The following is a 14,184-nucleotide window of genomic DNA, read 5'->3' as shown; positions in this document are numbered from 1 at the left end:
ACCACCGACGCGTCCGACGTGGCAGTGGGTGGGGTGTTGGAACAGCGGGTTTCAGGTCTCTGGCAACCGCTCGCCTTTTTCAGTCGTACGCTCAGGGATGCTGAACTCAAGTACAGTGTTTTTGACAGGGAGTTGCTGGCCCTGCACCTCGCAACACGACATTTTCGTTTTTTCCTCGAGGGTCGCAAATTTACTGCGTACGTTGACCACAAACCTTTGACGTTTGCGATGTCCAAGGTCTCTGACCCATGGAGCGCACGCCAGCAGCGCCAGTTGGCGGCCATTTCAGAGTTTACCACAGACATTCAGCATGTGGCTGGTAAGTCCAATCATGTCGCTGACTGTCTCTCACGTGTGTTGGTTTCTCCGGTGTATGTCGGCGTCGACTACGCTGCCATGGCCGCTGAACAACGTGCTGACCCGGACGTCCTTGCCCTTCAGTCAACGAAAACGGGCCTCGTGCTGGAGGACACCCCGGTGTGGGACGGCGGTCCGCCCCTTCTTTGCGACGTTTCCACCGGCCGCCCCCGCCCAGTGGTTCCCCTTTCGTGGCGTCGGCGTGTTTTTGACTCGGTGCATGCCCTCTCTCATCCCGGCGTCCGGGCCTCGGTTAAGCTGGTCAGCGCCAGGTTTGTTTGGCCGGGCCTTCGCAAAACGGTGAAGGAATGGGCGGCAGCTTGTATCCCATGCCAACGCTCAAAAATCCACCGGCACACGCAGGCACCCCTCGAACCTTTCCGTGTCCCCGGTAGGCGTTTCGATCACGTTCATGTGGACCTGGTTGGTCCCTTGCCGCAGTCACAGGGTTTCACGCACCTTTTGACTGTGGTGGACCGCACCACCAGGTGGCCGGAGGCGGTACCCCTGGCATCCACGACAGCGGTGACGGTAGCCAGAGCATTTTTGTCAACGTGGGTTTCGCGTTTCGGTCCCCCTGCTGACATTACCTCGGACAGGGGCCCCCAGTTTGTTTCTGAGCTTTGGTCTGCTATGGCTGACGGCCTGGGGGTCAAGGTCCACCGCACCACGGCGTACCACCCGCAAGCTAACGGGATGTGCGAACGGTTTCACCGGTCACTTAAGGCCGCGCTCCGGGCTTCCTTAACAGGTGGCGACTGGGTCGACCGTCTTCCGTGGGTTTTGCTGGGATTGCGTAGCGCTGTTAAAGAAGACCTCGGGGTTTCCCCGGCTGAACTGGTCCTCGGCCAGCCCCTCCGGGTCCCCGGGGAATTCTTGCCTGAGAGCCCTCCCCCATGTTTCGATACCTCTTTGTTGCCTTTTCGCCCCCCAAGAGACTCATTTCCTGTTCCTGGTCCTGTGCACCACTGCCTGCCTGACACTTTTGTTCCCAGTTCGTTGGACTCTGCTCGTTTCGTTTTCGTCAGGCACGATGCCCATAGGACTCCGCTGCGTCCACCATATGACGGGCCATACAGGGTTCTTAAACCAGGCAACAAACATTTCATTTTGGACTTTGGCGGTCGGCAGGAGGTTGTCTCTGTTGACAGACTTAAGCCTGCACATGTTATGCTAGAGGATCAGGTGGTCCCGGCCCAGGCCCCTCGCCGTGGCCGCCCACCTGCCACCGGGCTGATGGATTCTGTTTTTCCCCCAGGAGCGACCCACAATCAACGGAGTCTGACTCGTCTGCAGCTTTTTCTGACCGCCAGTGCCAGCCTCGCTCCCGGGCTGGGTTGCCCTCTGTCAGTTTCCCACCCCCCAGTTCAGCCGTTCCGGCCGTTTGCTTAAGCCCCGGGTCCTGGACTAGTTCTGCTGGGTGTTCGGGGGGGCATGTGTGGTGGACCACTAGAGGGCTCCACTCACACCCAGTGTTAAGGAAGTGTGTTCCTGTGTTGTGTGGCGCGAGGTGTGCAGTTTTGTGTTGGAGAAGAATAAAGAAGGAGTGAGAACTGAGAGCTCTGTGTCGTTGATGCTTACCTCCACAATTCCATATTTGTAGTAGTCAAAGGAGTTTGCAAAGAAAAGCGTCTGGACTTCTTTAAGTTGCTTGAAGACGTTTCACCTCTCATCCGAGAAGCTTCTTCAGTTCTTCACCCACTTTCACACCTTGGCTCATGTGATTAGGGGATCACCAGGGGGTCCTTTGTCCCTCTTTGGGGGGATACTCCCACTGGGTTTAAATCTGGGACTCTCGGCCATTTGACCTTAGAACTGAAGAAGCTTCTCGGATGAGAGGTGAAACGTCTTCAAGCAACTCAAAGAAGTCCAGACGCTTTTCTTTGCAAACTCCTTTGACTACAATGACCTGGATGACTGAGAACCTTCACAGACATATTTGTAGTACAGAAAAGTGATTTGTAGTCAGCTAAACGAGGGCTTTTCAGAGAAGTAGTGTTCAGTTGATGTTTGAAGAGATTTTACAAAAGAGTATGGGTGAGATAATGATGTTCAGGTTTTTAAATGTCACGGGGATTTTCTTAAGAAAATATCCAGGCCTTAAAACCGTCATGGTCCACACTCCAGCCCAGCGGGTGGCGGTAAAGCACAACAACAAACTGGACTGGACTCATAACTCAGACGCCCTCTACAGGAAAGGGCAGAGCAGGCTGTACCTGCTTCGGAGACTCAGGTCGTTTGGAGTGGAGGGCCCACTCCTGAAGACCTTCTATGACTCTGTGGTGGCCTCAGCCATCTTTTATGGTGTGGTCTGCTGGGGGGGCAGCATCTCTGCTGGGGACAGGAAGAGACTGAACAGGCTGATCCGAAGGGCCAGCTCTGTTCTAGGATGCCCTCTGGACCCAGTGGAGGTGGTGAGTGACAGGAGAATGGTGGCTAAGCTGTCATCCCTGTTGGACAACATCTCCCACCCCATGCATGAGACTGTGACAGCACTGAGCAGCTCCTTCAGTGGGAGACTGCGGCACCCACGGTGTGGGACGGAGAGATTTCGCAGGTCTTTCCTCCCCACTGCTGTCAGACTCTACAATAAAGACTTTTGCAGCTGATCAAACACACAAACCCACACATGTGCAATAAGACTGCTATACGTGCAATTCTTCTTCTGACGAAGTTGTGTTTTTGTATTTTCCTACTCAGTTGTATATAGTATTTGTATTTCTATTTTATTCTATTGTATATATTATTCTATTCTATTTTATTCTATTGTATATAGTATTTTATTTTATTTTATTGTATTTTATTGCATTCCAGTGTTTTCTAATTTCTGCTACATAACTTTGCACTTTTGCTGTAACAAAACAAATTTCCCACCTGTGGGACTAATAAAGGCCATCTTATCTTATCTTATCTTATCTTAAATTAGCGGCAGAAGAAGAAGCAGCAGCTAAACGCGGGATGTCAACAAACGTCTAGAAACTAACTCCTCACAGCACTTCGTTACATTTATTACCCTGACGGTGCTCGCTGCACTACATAGATAAATGGAAAATGTTTTGCCCGTTTTGTGGCGTTAGCTTCAGCCTCTTCACTCCTTTTTGTGCATCCCGCACAAAAAGGAGTACAACTGAGTACACTAAGGGTATGGTTACACATTGTGTTCCAACACTGCATTTACAACCTCCTGCCCCCAGCAGACAGAGCAGTTTGTAAGTAATCAAGAAAAAATTGGGACACCTGTAGGAATTGGTAACATCGACTTTGAAGGCTTGATCAATCTCTACTGTTGCAGAACAGTTTTAAGTTGTTAAGCAATTTCTTGTTCCCTGAAAAAGGCTTTTTTTGTAGGATTTTGAAATAAAAAAATTAAAAACTAGAAGAATCAGTGTTTTCTAAAACATTTTACCCGTAGTGTAAATCAGTGCATACAGATTACAGAACAAAACCATGCCATGGTACAATTAAATATGCAGTCCCCTCATTATAAGTTACTGTGTCTCTTCAGTGCAGCCACTGTTGGCCTTTATTCAATGAACAAAAAGCTTTATTCATTGGAGACTCATTCTGAAAACTACAGATGCTGCAGGCAGTAAAGTTCTTTGGTCTCTGTGGTCAGACATGGATTGGAGTCAAAACATTACAAGGCCACAGACACCACCCAGCCTCGTGTTGCCTTAGCGTAGCGTTGCCTTGCGTGTATCACAACCACCACCACCGCTCAGCCTCGTGTCAACACACAAAGAAACCTCAGTCATTATGAAAAGAATTCTTCAAGAAACAGTATTTATATGTAAAATGGGCGGATACTACTACTTCTATAAACCAAATGTGAATGTTTAAGAAATAACGCTCACCTGCAGAGAGAAGCATGACAATGCTGAAAAACCACAAGAACCAGCGGAACAACGCAGATGACTCAGCAGCCATTCTCGCGCTTTCTAGATCGGCTGACTGTATTTTGTTTTATGAGAATGTTATTGTTTCTGTAAATGCCACAGGCTACTTTAAAATCTCACTGAAGGAATGCCAAAGTCACAAACCACGTTTTCAGCAGTGCGCCGCCATTACTGGTCAGGAAGAAACTTAGCTGAAAACGTCATCACATAGAATTTAATTTTTTTTTATAGACAGCACAACTTTAGAGCTGATGTATTTCACGTGGAAGGCTGTTTTGGGTGAGAGAAATAGCAGTCCTGAGACCTAAACTATTTCAGATGCTTTTTTAATTTTCTCCTAACTATTTGTAATGAGTTTATATTCCTGTCTGGCCCAACTAAGCTTCCTTTATTAACTGGAAGATGTAACATAGTTGTTACTTACTTAAAAAAATAAAAATCCTGGGTTTCAGGAGGTTAAATATTATTCACAACTCACCTGCTTTTCCATCCAGTTTTCAGAAACTGCATTCTAAATTAGTCTTGCATGTTTTCATATTTCTTGGTGGATGCTAATAAGTTAAATAAAAAACAACCTGGCAGAGAAAAAGCTGCTGATAGCAATTTGAACCTCTGTAAATGTGAATTCTTACCTTTTTTTAAAATGTGTATTGTGTTAGTTTGTTCTTTATCTGAAGCTCAGGTGGTCACAGCAGGAAAGTGTTATCCTGATTAAGCTGGAGTCATGTTAATATATTCATTTAGTGATGGTCACAGAGCGGTCAGTTCACTAAAAATATTGTTTACAGAGATACAGAAGGTTGTTTCAAAACACTAACTGTTGCTCTGAAGAGATCTTAACTCCTCAAAATGTCTAAATGTCACAATGGAAAAAAAAACATGGAGAAAACCAAAAATCTACAAGAGAATAAATCATTTGGTCATAAAATAAAGCTTTCAGTGAGGCGTTCATCAGCTTCACTTTCCAGACTCAAACACATGGAGAGAGTTTGCTTTTTAAAACTCCTCGTATACTTCATGCTCCTGCCTCTGACCTCAAATTAGTCTCAGTGCTCGGTGATGAAGGAGATGCCAGCTCCAAAAATCAGTCCGAAAGACAGAAACTGAATTTTTACTCCATTGTGTTTCAGTATGTGTGATTATTGACATTTATAGTGTATTGGGATTTCCAGGTTCCTGGGGGAATCAGCAGTATTGAGAGTAGTGGGTGTATTAGTGGGTGGTGCTTAGGTAACAAAAGGCCATGCACCAAGCGGTAGACCTGCGTTTTGCTCGGATGATCTGATATCGTCGTGTTGGTGTTGTTGATCCTGGAACAACATTTAGTATGATGATCTGGGAACAACACCAACACAACGATATCAGATCGTGCGTTTTGCTCAGTGAACGGGGTTGGTTCAACACAGTCCTCTAAGCCAGGGGTCTCAAACTCCAGTCCTCGAGGGCCGGTGTCCTTCAACTTTTCCATGTGTCCCTGTTGCAACACACCTGAATACAATTAATACACAGGTGTCTAACTCCAGGCCTCGAGGGCCGGTGTCCTGCAGGTTTTAGATGTGTCCTTGATCCAACACAGCTGATTTAAAAGACTAAATTACCTCCTCAACATGCCTTGAAGTTCTCCAGAGGCCTGGTAATGAGCTAATCATTTGATTCAGGTGTGTTACCCAGGGTGATATGTGAAATCTACAGGACACCGGCCCTTGAGGCCTGGAGTTCGACATCCCTGAATTAGTAGGTCATTACCAAGACTCTATAGAACTTGACTTGACTGCATGCTGAGGTGGCTATTCAGCCATTTGATTCATGTTACAGCAGCTCATGAGTGAATGAACATTAAATTTACTTGAGTTAGGGGTTGGAATGGTGTGTAGTGGTTTTTGGAGTGTAATCATGGAGTTAGAGTGAGCAGTAATTTTACTAGTGCTCTACACTGTGCTGCAACCGCTCTGTCCCCTTGTTTCTTAACTGAATTTTTAGTCTGCCTGGCTCTTGAACAACAAAATATTTAAAAAATGTCCCAAGTTTACCTGGTGATATTCTCATGCATGAGGCAAACACGAAAACAGCAAATAAATAAACGTCTGTGTCTTTTCTCTGGAAATGAACATTTTGAAGTTGTATACAGTCTGTATAAGTTTGGTTAATTTAACAAACATTTGTAGGGAGATGGTAGTTACTGTGAATTTACAGCAGTGATTAGTAATAAACAGAGCCAGTGTGACTGAGTCGAGCTTGAGTAGATTTAAGAAAGTTAATGACTCACGTGTGTCAGTTGGTTTGTTGTGTGGTTTTAAGTTTTTCGGTGAGTTACAATTTTTTTTGTTTTAAAGCTAAGTTAAGCATATTCATAGTTTAATTTCCAAAACTTGCATATGATCTTCAGTCTGTAGCAAATCTACTGACTATCACATAGCAGCTGGAGTCTCAAATGGAGTTCAGTCCACTACTGCCACCTGTTGCCAGGTGCCATAGGCTACAACCAGATTAACTTGTGACACACATCTGCACCTGGCTCTATCACCACATTGAGTAGAGGCTGAGTGGCTGCACTTAAATCTGGGGTCCGTTCTTCGTACCTCGCTTACTACATCCAAGATCAAATGACACATCCAAGATCAAATCATCGCGCCAACTTTGAGCTCGCTAATCCGGTTCTCCGAACACACCTTTTGTTGACGATTAGTACAGCTGGATGAAGTAATCTGAGATCACTGGGTGGCTTAAAAGGGGCTACGCATCGATAGTAGAAACACTGATCGGCAACCCTTTGATTGGTCGGCGAAGATGTCGAAAGAGCGCGCTAAGTATTTCACAGCAGCAGAGCAAGAACTCTTGATTGAGGGATATCAGGAGTTTCAGATTCTAATTAATACGCATGGGAACACTGCAAAGGCTGCAAAAGCAAGGAGAGAGGGCTGGCAGAAAGTTGCTGACAAATTAAACTCGTAAGTGATCCATGATATTACATTATATCATGTGATATTATATTATACCATATTATATTATATTACATCATATCCTCTTTCACATTAGAGCCACAACAGGACCCACTAGAACATGGGAACAAGTAAAAGTGAAATATAAGAATATTCCACAGAATGGTAATATTTATCACTTATATTGCTTTTAGTCTATGACAAGAGACCCTGAAATAATCTGTTTGTTCATAACAGCAACCAAGAAAAGGGCAGAGCAACAAAAGACAGGTGGTGGTCCTGCACCCCCTCGTCACACCCCAGCAGAGGAGCTGGCCCTAGGGTTGAATGCCACCAGACCCAGTGTTGAGGGCATCCCTGGGGGCAGCTCTTCCTTAGACCAGCAGCCGGGGTGCAGTAGCAGCAGCACCTTCATAACTGGTAAATGAGCTCATAATTCCATTTGTACAATGCAAAATATGTGGTTGTTGCCTTAATCAAAATGCTGGTTGTACACTGACATGTATTGACACTGTGGGTTTTTGTGTGTGTGTAGTTGTACATGACACTCCATCACTTTTACCTGTTCCCATGCAAGGGGTGACTGAAGCATGCACAGTAAGTTAGGAGATACACACACACACACACACACACACACACACACACACACACACACACATATATATCTGTTGTGTAATTATGTAGACCAATAGGCTGTACCACATCCCTTTGTAACACCATTTTGTTCCCATTGCACAGGACAGTGAACCAACCCTGTCAGATGACTGTGGTTTGGAGGAAGTCCCTGTAAGTGCATGCATAATTTGGCCTGAATGTGTATCTACTTGTGTACTTCTATGTGTTTCTGACTGCAGTATGATTTGCAGGCAAAGAGGCCGGCAGAGAGGCCTGATACAGAGGTGGGCAGTCTTGTAATTAATTCTACCTCCTATATGACATGTATTGACCGTCAAATGTTGTCTCTACAATTGAAACAGGGTGACATCCGTTTGCTCTATAAGAGAAGTCTCCAGCAGAAAATAGAGTATACTGAGCTAAAGAAACAGAAGCTTCTAGGTGAAATCGAACTTCAAGCTCTAATGAGGCAAAAAGTTCAACTGGAAATCGAGTTGCTACAGAAGGAACTACAGAGTAAGTAACAATACACTTTCATACAGAGCACTATTGATGACCTTGCGTGGTACAGTATATATGATTTTCTTTTCCAGGCAAATGATGACTGGCTTCTGTTGGATGAGACGGCAAAAGATGCTCAAATAAATCTCAATGGAAAATATGTTTTGTCATGTTTTTAATATACGAAATTGTGTTGCACAATTCTGTCCCGTGCAGCTCTGCCACTAGGTTGGTCCAAGTGCACTGGCTGGAGGTCATCAACAGGCTGCACCTCCACCACAGGAGTCCTCTCCTTTCTGATGGTGGCAATGTTGTGCAGTACGGCACATGCAACAATAATGTCACATGCCCTGTCAGGTGCAACCCTCAGACCTTTCAGACACTGAAATCTTCCCTTTATTTGCCCAAAGGTCATTTCAATGCGTGCCCTTGTCCTGGCTAGAGCTGCAGGTCTGTGGCCCAGGGTTGGGGTCAGGGAACGGTGTCATGAAGTACTGCCTGCATGCATAACCCCTGTCTCCAAGGAGAATCCCATCGTAGGCCCCTGTGTAATGGAGAAATGCTGTTATGTTAGGCCCAAAATAAGTATGACATATCAAAATAAGTCTTTTTCTTACCACGCTCAAATAATGTGCATAACCCTGACTCTCTGAAGATTCTTGAGTCATGCACTGATCCGGGCCATTTAGCTTCCACATTTGTGATGTGGCACATGGAGTCACACACACCATCTAAGAGATTTCATTATATGTGAACACACTCCATTTCATTATATATTACCATCTGAAATATTAGTATTACTCACCTGCACATTTATACTGTGGACCCCCTTTCGGTTGACAAAATCCCCTTCATTGGGGCCTGGGGGGGCCTTGATCGCAATGTGTGTGCAGTCTATGGCACCAATCACATTGGGGAAGCCTGCGGACAATCGAGCTACAGTTACAGACATAGGTCATGATTGCATCACATTCATTATCGATTTTCATGTACCTGCAATGGCGAAAAAGCCCTGTTTGACAACCTGTGGTCTCACCTGGCTTGGGAAAACCACAAACACACCTAGGAAACGCTTGAGTGCCAGGTATACTTTGTGAATGGCATGGCAGACAGCACTCTTGCCAATGTTCTCTGCGTCTCCAACAGCGTACAGAAACGTGCCACTCGCAAAGAAACGCAAGGCAATGCACACAGTTTGTGCAGTTGTTAATGCCCGACTACGGTGAGTGGAACTCTTAACATAGGGATCCAACAAGTTGGTTAAGTAAATAATACCCTCACAGGAAAATCGATATCTCTCTATGAGCACACTGTCGCGCTGAGCTAAAGGATCCTGTCTATCCCGCAATATCCGCTGAATTCTGAAAACTCTCCTTATCAATCTTGCACCTTCCTTGCTCGCGTACAAACGGACAGGACATGGCTGCGACAGACTTCCCAAATCCACCTTCGCTTTTATAGCCGTGGTCTCTCATCTTGATTACACGAAGTGTTTTACTATTACTACTCTAAAATATGAATTACATCTGAAATAATCAAATACATGAAATAGAATGATTAATAGTACATTTCCCTTTTTTTAGGAAATGACCTGTATGTATCAGTATGAAATCAATAAAAGAATCAAATACTGCATTATCTTTAGTTACATTGATAATATTTATTTATTGAAAAACAGTGGAGAAATATCGCTGTTGCTTTCGTATAAATGAAGCGGACATACCTGAGTGGCCGCGATCTAATCCTGTTTACATAAAGTAAACCTGCTCCCAAGCAGGTTTACGCTTACGGATCTGTTGCTATGACAGCAAGTCCCGGATGAGCTTCGGAGAACCGAACGATCCAAGATCACGCGAAATCGTCAACAATCAAATCCAGCTAACTTACTTAGCGAGGTACGAAGAACGGACCCCTGGTGCATTCAAATCTACCAACAAACATGTTGAAAGATGCAATGCCAGCAATGTGGATTGCCAAGACTAAAACCAATCATTAAGCAAAGACAACAGCAATCATTTCTTTTCTGTTTATTTAGCATGCACAACATTTGTAGTCGCCTTCTGTACAGGGGAAGTCCACACACACTGTGTGGTACCACTTTCCATAGCAGGTGCATTCAATCTGAAAGAAAATCAGATTGTCAGAGTCATTCGTCTAAAGTCAGGCTGTTGAGTGAAGCAAATAAACACGTCTGAATGTGCAAATAAACACGTCTGAATGTGCAAATAAACACGTCTGAATGTGCAGGTACTGCAGATTTCTGTGCAAAAGTCTTATCTGTGGATCGCTCGATGTTTTCCACTGTCTTTAAAGTGCAAAGGCATGCAGGTTACCTGAACTATAAGTTTTCTGTTAGTGCATCAAAGTGACATTTCACCCAGTGATGTTAAAGTAACCCATTCAAGGTGCTTCCATCTTAGGTATTGATTTGGTTATCTTACCCATTCATCGGTTTCTGCACCAGAGCTTCTCTCACCACATGCACGGCATAGCTGGGAAAGGTCATCTGAAAATATATGCCACAATGAGGATATACATATAAATATTTTATATGTACTACAGTTACTGAACTTCACTCATTCCAAGAGCCTCATATAATTCACATGTACAAGTTAATAGTAATGACTACTGTGGTTAACATTAACTCTTTTTGCTCACATTGTTACATCCTTGCACTCTGCACTTTTGTTCTTGTGTTGTCCCAAATGGGTCAACACATCTGTTTTAGATACATGATCTTCAAAAACGCTACAAATGAAAATTATATTAAACCTGGTCATTTCAATTAAAAGTCTCATTGTTGTGTGATTTCTTACAATGAGTGTCCAGTGTCTGTTGTCGCAGGCTGCCCCAACTGCCACATCATACTTTAGCAGATCCAGCTACAAAGTGAAGATCTTGAAATTAAATTATGAATAGTGTTAAATTATAAAGTTTAAGTTTCAAAGCCAACTCATCTTTCTGAGACCTTTTGTGGACCCCTGCCAAACTGATTAACTCATTAAATATGAGTCCATAATTAATGCAGCATTTCTTCGCCCCACCATCGTCAAATAGGCGCAAACATTACACCCTCAATCCCTTCCAATAAGGTGACCACTAATTTGGAAAAAGTTTACATACCTCACTTTCCAACTCTTTCCCAGGGGCCAAGTCAACATTTTCAGAAAATAACTTATATGGCCCAATCTTTGACCTCAGCACCTTTGTTTTTTTCTCCAGCCCAAATTGTTCTTATTACTGTGAGGATATCATTATTCAAAAGTCTTAGTTGTTCACTGTCTGCTTACTCCTCATTTTCTGGGTCACAGCAAGACTGCACCAGTGATTTCCCCTAACAGGAAGGTGGTGACACTGGTGGTGCTGATGGCCCCTCACAAGCAGCAAACAATCCTTCAGTTTTGCTTGGACCCTCTTCTTTAGGCTGGAAGTAGTGTGTCAATTGGTCTGTGTTAATCTTGAGAGTCCTCTTTCCCTTCTCTAACACCAAGTGATCATTTCTGCCTTCCGGCTTCATAATTTTAAAGGGTCCCAGCATATCCAAATCCAGTTTGCCACCTTTCCTCTGCTCTTGCCTTATATTTTTCCACAAACCAAGGTCTCCCGCCTGAAAACAATCCTCCTCTCCCCTTTTTGCTTTTCTCCTGCGGATCTTTTCTTGGCTGCTTTTGGCATTTTTGGTCACTTCAGCGTACACCACCTCCTGGGATTTTAGGCCCTCACAAACTTAATTGGAATTGATGGTACAGACCCTTTCTTCTGTAATCTGCCAAAATAGAATGACACTGAGTAACTGGAACTGGATTAAAACATTTTCTTTCAAGTGCATTTTACTTTGTATTCCTTTGGGATCTCCGATGGATACCTTGCCTCCCTGCTGAACCTGAGGAAATAGGGGCTTTATTTTGTAGTCACCTGCTTTTTTGTTCTGAGTCCGAACATAGTCCACTGCAGAAATTTGTCCCAGCTCTTTGGCTGGTCAGTCACCAGTTTGAGGGATCCGAAATTTGGTAGCATGAAAAAGAAAAATATACTCAATATGCAGATTTGTGATGTAGTTACAACACTAAATATAAATGGCAGTACTGTACCTCTGGATTGTGCCATTTAATTTTTCCACAAGGCCATTTGTTTGTGGATGACATGGTGAGCAGAGGCTTCTTTTGATGCCCAGAGTTTCACACAGGCCATAGTTGACCTTGAAAAGTTGATCACATTAGTCATCACAGCTAAAATTACATTTTTGCTTCATTTATTAATGTTGTACCTTGTGGAAAAACTCTGAGCCCTGGTCTGTTAGCAGTCTGTAAAAGAAATCAAGAATACACTGGTGACCTCATCTGCTGTTTTACTTTTTAGTGGGTAGGCCTCTGTCCATTTGGTGAAATAATCAACCATGACACAAATATATTGATTACTACCATTTGTTAAGGTTAGTTTACCCACAAGATCCATCCCAACAAGCTGAAAGGGCACTGTGAAGTATGAGGAAAAAAGACAAGTCTGTTATATTATGTTATATTAAGTATTTGAATAGTATCAACCATTCTGTCTGCGTTACTGTAACTCTATTGGAATGTATCCTTTTTTCCCTTAATATTGTCCTGGTTACATTGGCATTGTGGGCACTGAGCAACCTACTGACAAATAGAGTAACATTAAATTCTTAAAAACAATCTAAATTTCTCCTTGCTTTTCATAATAGCAGCACGGTGACTTATAGCTGTAGGTAATATGTGTTTGACAGAAGGAACAAGTACAAACAAAGAAAAGCACAGTAAAACCACACACCTTTGTTTAAGGCTCATTTTGAAGAAATGTACTCACACATTTTTGAATGTCCGCCTCCATGCCAGCCCAGTAATAGTGTGCCATGATAGCCCGAGTCTTCTTCCACCCACAGTGCCCACCAAAGTGGCTGTAATGAAATTCCTCAAACATTTCACTTGCCTCTTTGGCAGAGCAGACCACTTTCTCCAAGTGCTCAGTTTTATTTTTCTTCTTCCTGCATATATAATACAGGTCTCCATCTAGATTAAGCATGTAAAGGCAAAATAAACAAGAAAACAAAACAAATGATCACATGACACTCTGATAGTTTACATGAAATAATCCATTGTACTCACCATTTATCCTGAAGGTCTCAGCTCTTCTCTTGATTGTAAGTCTTTCTCTGCTTCTTGATCCTTCAGGATAGCGATTGTGGAGTTTGAACTCCAGATGCTCCCTCACAATTTTGGGCTCCATTTCCCCCACCTACACCTGTCCATTTATCTATCACACCTGATAACTTACCTACTCCACTGTACCACAAACACACAGACTCAAAAACACACGAAGCAAACCAACTGACACACCTCAGTCACTCACTTTCTAAAATCCACTCACTCTCACAAGCTCTTCTCAATCGCCCTGGCTATAATTGCTTTCTAACCACTGTAAATTCACTGTCTAACTACTATCTCCTCATAAACCCCCAAAGGTTTGCTTTACTCACCAAGCTTATATAGACTGTATATAACTAGCAATGCTCTCCAGCTGTGCTTATCAATTACCTGTATTGGCTCCTGGTGTTCCTTGCAAACACTACATGATTGTCCCAGGTGAGTTACACAGTTGCAATATACAAAGTCCCTACCCCGTTATTTCAGTTAAAATGTGCAGAGAAAAGACACAGACAGACTATGCTGACAGAATGTGTTGTGAGAACACTAGTCAAATATTAATGTGTAATATATTTGTGAAATACATATTTCTTTGTTGTGAAATAATAATTTCTAAAACTTCAAGTCAATGATAAGCTGAAAAAAAATACACAATTGCATTTCATGTAGTTGAATGGTTGAATGGAAAGAATGGAAAACACTGAAAGTTAC

General features: G+C 43.5%; 1 long non-coding RNA gene and 1 pseudogene across 17 annotated transcripts; both read right to left on the bottom strand.

The window, feature by feature from the left end:
* Positions 1-8,466: 8,466 nt before the first annotated feature.
* LOC112847476 (putative nuclease HARBI1) lies at positions 8,467-9,692 on the bottom strand (annotated as a pseudogene).
* A 534-nt stretch (positions 9,693-10,226) lies between these two features.
* Positions 10,227-14,067, bottom strand: LOC102076708 (uncharacterized). Of its 17 annotated transcripts, XR_003221017.1 has the most exons (8): positions 13,435-14,067; positions 13,136-13,226; positions 12,751-12,783; positions 12,576-12,612; positions 12,400-12,506; positions 12,224-12,283; positions 11,125-12,074; positions 10,589-10,814 (listed from the first exon to the last, which is right to left on the bottom strand). It is a non-coding gene; the product is annotated as an uncharacterized LOC102076708 (long non-coding RNA). The 17 variants fall into 17 exon arrangements; XR_003221022.1 differs by having other exon boundaries at positions 10,588-10,814; positions 12,576-12,783; positions 13,136-13,338; positions 13,435-14,064; XR_003221018.1 differs by lacking the exons at positions 12,224-12,283; positions 12,400-12,506; positions 12,576-12,612; positions 12,751-12,783; positions 13,136-13,226 and adding exons at positions 10,227-10,429; positions 12,143-12,191; positions 13,259-13,313 and having other exon boundaries at positions 10,750-10,814; positions 11,125-11,190; positions 13,435-14,066.
* Positions 14,068-14,184: the final 117 nt, after the last annotated feature.

This window comes from Oreochromis niloticus, linkage group LG7, assembly GCF_001858045.2.
Source record: "Oreochromis niloticus isolate F11D_XX linkage group LG7, O_niloticus_UMD_NMBU, whole genome shotgun sequence".
Lineage (NCBI taxonomy): Eukaryota > Metazoa > Chordata > Actinopteri > Cichliformes > Cichlidae > Oreochromis > Oreochromis niloticus.
This window is presented reverse-complemented; position numbering and strand designations above follow the sequence as displayed.